We start from the raw sequence: 11,806 nt of genomic DNA, 5'->3' as shown, positions 1-11,806 counted from the left end.
AGAGTGGGAATATGGTATTGAGATAGAGGATCAGCCATGATCATAATACTGGCCCAGAAATTTGGGTTGGGAGCTTCCCGCGGGTGCAAGCCCCCGACCTGCACTTACCTTGCGCGCCAGCAGTTGAGCTCTGGGCTCCCGTGGAATTCCGCTCCGGGGCCTGCTCCAACTCCCGGCGCGCTGTGCTTACGTGTCCCAGGGGCGTAGTTAGTGTGATGCGTCCCCTGGGATCACGTGAGCCATGGGCAGCCAATCAGGGTAGGGAAAAGCCCATTCATAAGATTGACAGGAAGACCTGTCTAAACTTATGAATATACGGGCCCCAAAATAACAGTAAACCTTCAAATAAAATATTTTTTTTAATCACACTTTTTAAATAAACTATAAATTATATTAAATAACTATTTTAAACAATAATTTAAATTTTTGAAAAAAATAATTTGAAAAAAAGGGGCTAAAAATAAACTTACCTTGCTTTAAAGTATTTAAAAATAATAAACCTGTGGAAAAAATGTTTTAATTTTAATTAATTGACCTTTTACCTTTTAAAATGCAGGCCTTATGCCTGGTTTTTACATTTCTAAAATCTAAAGACTTACCCTCACGGAAAAACCTGTAAAAAAAAACGTAAGTTCAAAGTGCACACACAGACTTCCGCGCGCACGCGTTCTACCTCTGAACCCCTTCGTTCAGAGGAACGGAAGTGCCGGTTTCCCGCGCATGCGCAGTGCATGCAAGAAACCGGCACTTCCATCAGGTCCACGCGTGAGTACCCCGTGCGTACTCACGCGTTGGGACCCGAATTTCTGGGCCATTGAATGGTGGAGCAGGCTCGAAGTGCCAACTCCTGCTCCTATTTTTCTATGTTTCTATCCACTTCCTCACATCCCCATCTATCCAGTCACCACTCCAACTCACCCTCATCCTTATGCAATGTCACGCCTCTCCCTCAGTCACCTTCACAAAATGCACTCCATCCATCGGGTGAACACATACCATTACACTCACTCATGGGTCTCTTCTTTCCCACCTTGCAGAAGAGAGCACAGAACACCAGGGAGAGGGAGAGAACTGGAGGGGGCCCTCTACAGATCACACAGCTGACAACTGCAGAGAAGACAGCATTGGAGATCAGTGGAGTTTTGGAGTCCCTGACTGTCAAAGATTGGGAGATAGGGAGTTCCCAGCTATATGGTGACAATTAAATAAAAGCCACCCACATGTCATGTGGCACTCAGTCACGTTGACTTGGTTTCAATAGCGAATTAAGTATGATCATCTTCATCATGAGACCTTGCAACATTCTTATCTTGCCATGACTAATTCATGTCTTTTATTGCCCACAGTGTCAGCTGTAGCTCAGTGGGTAGCACACTCGCCTCTGCATCAGAAAGTTGTGGTTCAAGTTCCACTCCCGAGACTTGAGTACATAAATCTAGGCTGACACTCCAGTGCAGTGCTGAGGGAATGCTGCATGGCCGGAGGTGCCAACTTTCAGATGAGACGTTAAACCGAGTCCCCGTCTGTAATGATCAATAACATGTCATTCTAGAGTGGTACACTAGATGGAGCCATAGAGCTGTATATTTAGTTGTATGTGTTTAAGACTACACTACCCATGATGCACTAGGCTACCCACAAGGCAGTAGTCAAGATGGCTGCCTGCACACAGAAGTACACATGCTGAATCTCTACAGATGCTGTACCTAGAGAACGTGTACTGAATAAATGACTAGCTAGAAGCTAGCTGTTCATAATAAGAATGTCTAGTTATTAATGAACATAACATGGTACCAGGAGTTGTGAAAATCTGCTAAACATTGTGAAACGCGACATGGAGTCTTTGAAGCCACCAGGAGGTTTGAATCTCATGGGAAATGTCGACTACAATTGGCGGGCTTTCAAACAACAATTCGAACTCTACATTGCTGCCATCGGGTTCGGTACGAAGCCAGACGCAAGGAAGGTAGCATTGCTGCTCACGGTTGCAGGCCCACAGGCGATAGAGGTATTTAATACATTTGTATTCAATCCAGAGGAGAACAGAGAAAAATTAGACGATGTGCTAAAGAAATTTGATACACATTATTCTCCCAAAAAGAATGAAACCTATGGAAGATACGTGTTCCGTTCAAGGACACAGCAGCAAAATGAGACTTTTGATAGCTTTGTGACCGATCTGAAACTGAAAGCACAGACATGTAATTTCTCTGAACTGAAAGCATCCATGATTCGTGACCAGATTGTGTTTGGTATTCAGGATAAAAAGGTCAGGGAACGTCTGTTGAGAGAAACCGAACTGACATTGGAAAATGCTGTGAAAAATATGCCAAGCCAGTGAGCTAGCTCGACAGCACGCGAAGACTTTCAGTGAAATCAATAATGATGCGATTGTAGTAAGTGCTGCTGTCGGTGCTGTGTCCTACAAAGGGAAGAAACGTGGGCAGAACAGAAATGAAAAGCAATCGGAGGAAGGAATTTTTAAATTGTAAACGCTGTGGTTACAAACACCAGTTAAAACAATGCCCAGCGTTTGGAAAAATATGCATAAAATGTCATGGAAAGAATCACTTTGCCAAACAATGCTTTTCAAAAGTAAAAACAAAGAAAGGGCAACGAGTTAATGTGATTGAGGACACTGATTTAAGTGAGACATTTTTTGTACGAATGGTGTCATGTGACAATTTCAAAAAGGATACAGAAAATGTGCAGCCCTCAGATATGGACAATGCTGAACATAACATCAATGCAGTAAAAGAGGACAAATGGATGATCCCACTGCAGATAAATGGAGCATTAGTTACATTGAAACTAGATACTGGGGCAAAAGCAAACTTAATCAGTATGAGTGACATTAAAAACATGAAAGAAAAGCCCAAAATACAGAAAAAGTCAGTATTACTGAAGAACTATAATGGTCAGAAAATAGATAGCTTAGGTGTATGCAGACTTAAAGTGACAGTCAAAGACAAAGTGCATCATCTCATGTTTTCTGTTGTGGCTGAAAGACTTGATTCACTACTAGGTGACAAAGCTTGTGAAGACTTAGAACTGGCCAAGAGAGTCTACCGTATAAACTGTGCCATAAGCAGACCAGATGACTCGGTGGATTCTGTAGTGAGTAATTTCCAGGATGTGCTCAAAGGATTTGGAGTTCTACCATTCGCTTACAAGATCCAGCTAAAGGAGGATGCTCAGCCAGTGGTACATGCTCCATGAAGAGTTCCAGCACCCCTGCGTGACCGGCTCAAGAAAGAACTGGACAGAATGACCACACTAGGAGTCATCAGGAAAGTCAAAGAGCCAACAGACTGGGTTAACACCATGGTATGTGTAAAGAAAAAGAACAATGATCTAAGAATATGCATGGATCCAAAGGACTTAAATGCAAACATAAAACGTGAACACTACCAGATTCCCAAGCGAGAAGAAATCACCAGTGAAATGTCAGGTGCCAGATACTTTACAAAGCTCGATGCCTCACAAGGATTTTGGCAACTAAAACTGGATGAAGAGAGCACCAAGTACTGTACCTTCAACACACCATTTGGCAGGTATTGTTTCCTCAGAATGCCTTTCGGGATAATATCTGCATCTGAAATCTTTCACAGAGCGATGGAACACATAATTTAAGGTCTGGAAGGAGTTCGGGTCTATGTTGATGACATCATCATCTGGGGCTCCACACTGAAAGAACACAATGAGAGACTGACTAAAGTGCTACAGAGCATACGCTGGAATGGACTGAAGCTCAACAAAGCCAAGTGTCAGTTTGGCGTCCAGGAAGTCACTTTCCTAGGAGATATTCTATCTGGTAAAGGAATAGAGCCAAATATGGAAAAAGTAAACGCCATACTCAAAATGCCCCGACCCACAGACAAAAAAAGGAGTGCTACGCATCATGGGGATGATAAACTTCATTGGAAAGTTCATTCCTAACTTGTCAGCCAAGACAACCTGTCTGCGAGACCTGCTACATAAAACAAATGAGTTCGCATGGACAGAAAGACATGAACAAGAGTGGATGAACCTCAAAACAGTGCTGACAACCACACCTGTACTCACTTTCTTTGACCCAACAAAGAGAATCAAAGTGTCAACGGATCCATCAAAAGATGGCCTAGGTGCGGTCTTGCTACAAGCAGAGGGTGAAGATTGGAAGCCTGTTGCCTATGCCTCCAGGTCTGTGACTGATTCTGAGTGTCGATATGCCCAGATTGAAAAGGAATGTCTAGGCTTGGTAGTTGGACTAGAAAAGTTTCATGGCTACATATATGGACTTCCCACCTTCACAGTTGAGACAGACCACAGCCCGCTGGTTGCCATCATAAAAAAAAATCTGAATGAGATGTCTCCAAGGATTCAACGACTCATGATGAAGCTGCAAAGATATGACTTTGAACTGATCTACACACCAGGCAAATACATAGTGTTAGCAGATGCACTATCCCGAGCACCCACAATGAGTCATGTGAGCTCTACTGAAGAAGACGTGGATGTTCATGTGAGTATGGTCACTGCTGCGCTGCCCGTGTCAGACACAAAAACAAAGCAAATAGCAGAAGAAACAGTAAAAGATACAGTGTTACAAACAGTAATAGAGAACATTCATCATGGTTGGCCAAAAGGTTCCTGTCCAAAATACTTTCACATCAGGTCAGAATTGAGTGTCGCAAGTGGACTATTACTAAAACAGAACAGAATAGTCATTCCACAGGCTCTGCGTCAAGACATGCTCAAAATGATTCATGAGGGACACCTCGGAATTGAAAAATGCAAAAGGAGAGCAAGAGACACTGTTTATTGGCCTGGCATAAATAAGGACATTGAGAACATGATAGGCAAATGTGAGACATGTCAGAAACACCAAAACAAACAAAGGAACCAATGATAGTAGCTGACTAACCAACAGCACCATGGCAAAAGGTTGGTATGGACCTCTTTCATTTGAATGGTAAAGAATATCTAATAGTGATTGACTACTATTCTAACTATCCTGAGATGGCGCTGCTCTCAAGCACCACAGCAAGCAGTGTCATAATGCATGTGAAATCCATCTTCGCCAGACATGGCATTCCCAGGATTGCCGTTAGCGACAATGGTCCGTGCTTCAACTGTAAGGAGTGGCAACAGTTTGCAGCACATTATGACTTTCAGCACATCACATCCAGTCCTTTGTATGCTCAGTCGAATGGTAAGGCAGAGAAAGGTGTTCAAGTTCTCAAGCAGCTACTGAAGAAAGCGACAGAAAGCAAGTCTCATCCTTATCTCGCCCTGCTGAGCTACCGAGCCTCACCTTTAGACTCTGGTTCTTCACCTGCTGAACTACTAATGGGTCGCAAGTTGTGCACCACGCTACCCTACTGTGCAAAAGAAAAGCAGAGTAAGGAACTGAGACAGAGACTTCAACTGTTAAAGCTGAAACAGAAATCATACTATGACAAGTCATCCAAAACTCTAAAACCATCGACAAGGGATGATGTTGTCAGGATTGAGGATCCAGATGCATGGAACAGGAAAGCTACAGTTCTTGAGGAAGTACGACCAAGGTCATACACTGTTAGAACTGAGGAAGGACAGATTCTCAGGAGGAACCGCCGTTCCCTCCTGAAAACACAAGAAACTATCCAAGAGCAGATTGATGACAATGCCGCAACTGAATCTTGTCATTCACCACCAGGACAATCTTATGAAAACACATCAGACTTACCCGTGCTGAGAAGAGCCACACGTGTAGTAAAAAAGCCTGATAGACTTAATCTTTGAGTACAAAGAAAAACTATATTGAAAATGTATTGACTGTTGTGAAAATGTTTATGTTTATAGAGCACTAACAAAAGTGTTACTGATATCATCTTTATCGTTTTTCTTGAAAGTTGATTGATATTGATTTTGTTAACCTCAAAGAAAGGGGGATGTAATGATCAATAACATGTCATTCTAGAGTGATACACTAGATAGAGCCGTAGAGCTGTATATTTAGTTGTATGTGTTTAAGACTACACTACCCATGATGCACTAGGCTACCCACAAGGCAGTAGTCAAGATGGCTGCCTGCACACAGAAGTATACATGCTGAATCTCTACAGATGCTATACCTAGAGAACGTGTACTGAATAAATGACTAGCTAGAAGCTAGCTGTTCATAATAAGAATGTCTAGTTATTAATGAACATAACACCATCTGCTCTCTCAGGTGGACGTAGAAGATCCCATGGCACTATTGCAAAGAGCAGCAAGGAAGTTATCCCCGGTGTCCAGGACAATAATTATCCCTCAATCAAACATCACAAAAGCAGATTATCTGGTTGTTATCACATTGCTGTTTGTAGGACCTTGCGGTGTGCAAATTGGCTGCCACGTTTCCTACATTACAACAGTGACCACGCTTCAAAATGACTTCATTGGCTATAAAGCGCTTTGGGATGGCGGTCGTGAAAGGCTTATATAAATGCAAGTCTTTTTCTTTCTTTACTTATGTTAACCTATTTATGCACACTTATGTATTATCATATTTGCACACACACAAACACATTAAAACAATTACAAGATGTAACATTTGCATATTGAACCATCATTGGCCCGCAGGCATCTGTAAGGAATACCTATTATATTCACATGTGATCACATGCTGAGTTGTGATTGGCCTGTAGGCATCTGTAAGGGGTCCTAACTCCATCTTGTCTACACTGTGCTGTATGATTGAAATCACAGACCTGATGCTTCATTAAAGAGTTTAAACTGTAATACTCCGTTGTCCTGCAAATTATTATTTTTGTACAAAGTGTGCAAAACAAGACACAAGACATTAACACACACACACACATTAAAGACCCACATATTTACCTAATCTGTGATGAGTGAAAACATGAGCAAGGAACTAGTTCTGGATCTCTTTTTGTAAAGTCTGTGGTTTGTACAGTTAATAACGACACAGACTTCAGGAATAACAAACAAACAGGTCTTTACTATTCGAAGGTCAGGGCGAATCTGCCCAAGGAGTCATGCCACAACACTTATATACCGGTGTGGTCACCGTCGGTATTACAGTATACAGAAGCCAAACAAGTAGTGCCACACCTAAAATAGTTCTCTTAAAGGTGAACGGTTACATACAATAGTTCTCTTAAAGGTAGACGGGTACATACACTACAATCCTCCCTTTTTAGCTTATTACATACAGAGTCCCCATTAAACATAACATATCTTCAACTTCATATAAAACAATTTACAGACATAGTCTCGGTGGGAAACAGTTCCAGGTTCAGTCTCTGCGGGAACAGTTCACAGATTCAGTCTCTGATCTTGACTCGGTCCGAACAACATCTCTTTGGTGTAGATGGTTCACATTGCTAGCGTGACTCCTCCATATCCTTTTTTTGACGTAACAGCTTGAACTTTCATCCTGCTGAACCAGCAGTGCTGACTTTTACAACAACTGGGTTGCCTTGATATTTTCCTACTTCCCAACTGATTTAACTCCTTTCGTAGGGTCCACGCATGATCTGGTAGAAGTGATAATATTTGCGATAGTTATCACCTTCTGCTTCTTCTTTTTCTTTTCTGCTTTTTGGAGACTCTCGGGGCTCCCTTATCAGCTGCCAGCTGTAGCGCCACCAACTCTCTATGTTCCTTCGACTTTAAGTGCTTCATCCTGATTTCGGCACTTTGGGAGTTTTCAATCACAAACTGGGCAGACCACATCCTCGTAATATTCAGTGTCACTCAACAGGTCATGGTAATATTCGGGTTCGTCCTGAGTTAGGCCAGCGAGAGGGCCTTCTACTTCCTCCTTACCCATCTGGACGTTAGCTGACTGTGGTTCCTTCCCTAGACATCTTTCTTGAAAAGACTTCTTCATGCATTCATCTTCATCCCGCTCTTCCTGGGTTTCCTGCAAATCCTTCACTAATGACCTCATTTGTGATTTCAATACTTCCCCTTCCCTCGGGGATTGATTGATCGGGCTATTCAATCCTTCTACTGGAGCAGCTGTTTCAACATTCTGTTGTTCACATAGACGCGATTCAGCGTACTTTTGGCATCCCAGTAAAGTCTGTTTTGCAACATCAGCTATTTCCCAAACTTTTGAGAGCTCCGAACTCCTTCCCGTTGAAGATTGAAGCTCATGTTCAGATTGTTCCCATTGCAGAGTCTTTTCCCTCAGCATATGAAGAAGTTGGCTGACCGTTAACTCTTCCACAGGAACACTGTGGATCAGAGTCTTCTCCATTTCATCCACCTTTTCCTCCAATGCTTCCACCTTCTGTTCCTCTTGTACTTTGGCTTTCAGCGCTCGGAAAAGTTGCGCCCTGATGCTCTCTAGCTCATGTTCAGGGACCATTCTTACAGTCTCTGTGTTTCTTACAGTTTCCTTTTCTTCCACTGAAAGGATTCCCAGTTGAATCTGTTCTTCAAGTTGTTGAACCTCGGACATTGCCACCTCATATTTGTCTTGGGTTTCCTTCAATATTTTCATGAGTTCTTGGACATCTTGTCTTTCATGTTCTGCCATGTCTTTCACCTCTAATTTCTCATCTATGGATGGAACTTCTACCAATGAGTCTGTCTTGGCCTTGAGCTCATCAAGAATTTCCTGCAGCCTTTGGACTTCTTGCTCATGTTCAACCTTTAGTTGTTCATATGCTTCTACTGAAACTAGCTTTTCGGAGGTTGCCGAGTTAACCCCCTCCAGAATTGTAGCCTGGGCCTGTTCATACTGTTCTTTCAACTTCTCACACTCTGCTTGTAAGGAGTCGTAGAGAAGAACTGGAATAACATCCTGGCTTCCTGAAGATTCCTCTTCATTTGCTTCTTTCGCAATTTCCTGTTGGAGTTCAGCCAAGGCTGCTATGCTATCTGCCTCTCGAAGTCTCACTGCCATCAAATCTTCTTTATTCTTGCAGTCTATCTCAGCCATTTTCCGATTACTTTCATTTAACTGAGTGAGTAGTCCCTTATTCTGGGCTGAGAGATATTGCACCTTCTCATGTAGACCATAGCACTCCTTCTCTGCTCGACATAGCTGGTTACTGCTGATTTGGTTCTGTGTTTCAAGTTCCAACATCCTTTGCTTAGCTTCTTTCAGTTTCGCCCCTATAAGCTCCTCTTGCAACATGGCCACATTATTCACATCAGGTAAAGAAGCGTTTCTCTTTTCCATGTCCAAGATTTTTTTCTGCATATCTTTAAGTGCACACTGCGATTCAGCTTCTCTTAACCTTGCCTGCACTAGCTCAGTCTCCAATTGCAGAACAAAATCCTCAGTGTAGCGTGGTTTGCCTTTATGCTGTATCTCTAGATCATGCAAATATTCTAACTCCTGAACATCATAAGGGATATGATCGGTAATTTGTCACGATGGCTCTATGGTCGCTCTTTGCTTGAGCTAGCTGCCCTGCTGTCTTTCCAGGTTCTCCCATTCGGCGTCCCAGAACTTTTCCATTGTTTTCATCTCTTGTACGAGACAGTAACTCAACTGTTCTAATTGTTGTCGTACTTTGAAATAAGTTTGAGTCCGAGTTCGATGTTCTTCCGTCGTGGATAAGTCCTTAACTTGAACAGGCTCAGAATTCTCTGTCAAACTGGAGTTCTGCTCTGAAGCTTTATTCTTCTCGGTAGCATAAGCCTTTATGCATGTCTTCATTTTCTCCACCATAGTCGGCAAGTTCATTTTAGCCTTGTCTTCCATATTTGAGTTGGTCTTATCGTCAGCCGTTTCAGAATCTGAGCTGATAGCTTGCACCGAGTCCTCACTCATTATGGCTTTTAGATAGTGCCATTCCATGTCTATTTTCTTGATCCACTCTCGTCCTAGAAGTGGTGGTCCTCCCTCAGATAATACGTACAAGTTCATTCTTGGGTGTTCTTTACCCCTATCTCTCACCTTGACTCTTATCTTCCCCATGGGGTATACCTTATGCCCCGTGTATGTCTGCAATACGAACTTGGTATTTCTTAAGGGTATGTGAGAGAATAGCCGGTGGTAGTCCCTTCGATTTATGACTGATAGAGCTGATCCAGTGTCCAACTCCATTCTTACTTGGACTCCAGCTATTTTTAGTATGACCCAGATAGTTTGTAGGTCAGCTTCCTTACTCACATTGTGAATTCTCAGACTACCCAGCTCCTGGCTGTTTGGGTCTGAGTCTGAATTCTGTTCGTCTGAACTCTTCTCAGCCACCTTGTGTACCTTGTTGTACTTTTCTTGTGGTGGCTTCCTTTGGTTGTTGGTCTTCTTCCCTGACCGACATACCTTAGCGATGTGACCCAGTTTGCCACATTTCCTACATTCTTCGTTCTTAAACCAGCATTGATTCTGGTCGTGTGTTGTCTTCCCACAACGATAGCATTTTGTTGTACTTGAGGTAATTTGGTCCACCCCGAGTGCCGCCGCCTTTAGCTGCATTTCCGCCGTTCCTTTCGCTGCGGCTTCGTGCGATGCGGCTATAAGGACAGCCCTGTCAAGTATGAGGTCGTTCTCTTCGAGTAGTCGCTTTTGTGTCCCTTCCTTGGACAATCCGCATACGAACTTGTCTCGCAGTGCCTCTGTCAGATTCCCTCCGAACTGGCAGCATTTCGCTAGCCTACACAGTTCGACCAAATATTCCGCGTTGCTTTCGTCTTTCCGTTGCGTTCTTGCATAGAATTTGAATCGTTCAGCCAACATCAACGGTGTGGGGTTCAAGTGGTCCTTCAGAACAGCCACAATCCCTTCGAAAGTCTGATCCGCTGGTTTAGCTGGTGCTAGTAGATGCTTCAAGAGCCCGTATGTCTTTGCGCCCATCGAGTTTAGCAATGTTATCGCTTTGTCGTCTTCCTCTATTTTGTTGGCTTCACAATAGATCTCGATGCGTTCCACGTACGTGGCCCAGTCTTCTATCTCAGAATTAAAATCGTTAATATTCCGTCGCTTAGGCATCTTCCTTTCCTTGGGAGCAGCACAAGTATTTCTTTAAATTCTTATTTATTATTTATTTATTTCTAAGATGGCGGTTTTTCCCGTGAAAATGGCGGTTTCCCGCTCTTTCCTCCTCTCCCCGCCCCTTCAATGGCGGTTTCCCGCGTCTGTCGTCTTCTCCGCCTAATGGCGGCTTCCCGCGTTTCTTCCCTGGTGGGAGGGGTACGCTTTCCCCACAGCGGACAGGTTCAGCCGCTGGGCTGGCTTCCGCACAGCTCCCCTTACTCGGCTCTGTCTTTCTCTCCCGCTCGCACGGCTCTACCAGCGCTGGGTACCCCATTCACGGAGAACAGTTCAGCCGCTGGACTGGCTCTCGCGCAGTCTCTCTCCCCTTGCTCGGCTCTGTCTCTCTCTCCCCCACGTTCGGTTCTACCGGCGCTGGGTACCCCGTTGGTGGAGAACAGTTCAGCCGCTGGACTGGCTCTCGCGCAGCCTCCTTTGGTCGGCTCTGCCTCTCCCACACGCCCGGCTGCCGTTCGCCTCCCAGCCCTCACGCAGTCCGGTACTTCCCTTCCCGGCTGCGGCTGAGTTTCTCTCTTCCCGCGCCTGCTCCCGGTCTCAGCGCTTCATGGCTTCGGTCGCTGCCCGGCTTTTCCCGCCGATCGCGGTCCGGCTATCTCACGACGCCGTTGGACCCGACTTTCTGACTGGCTCCGCTCCCCCTCGACCGTGGTCGAGTGCACAGCCCTTATTCTCCGGATATTCTTTACACTTTCCCCTACTCACAGTCTCCACGGCCGCCTTGTTTCCTGCTGATTGGCTCACTCCACACCGTGGTAGAAGGGTAGTCAGTGCCTGTTGCTGCTGGAAGCTTTTGTTGCTAAAGTCTTCCTCCTTTCTATTGCT

The sequence above is a fragment of the Somniosus microcephalus genome, chromosome 6 (assembly GCF_052327205.1).
Source record: "Somniosus microcephalus isolate GS21.2 chromosome 6, FLI_Smic_1.0, whole genome shotgun sequence".
Taxonomy (NCBI): Eukaryota; Metazoa; Chordata; class Chondrichthyes; order Squaliformes; family Somniosidae; genus Somniosus; species Somniosus microcephalus.
The sequence above is the reverse complement of the archived record's forward strand: the minus strand, read 5'-3'. Positions refer to the sequence as shown.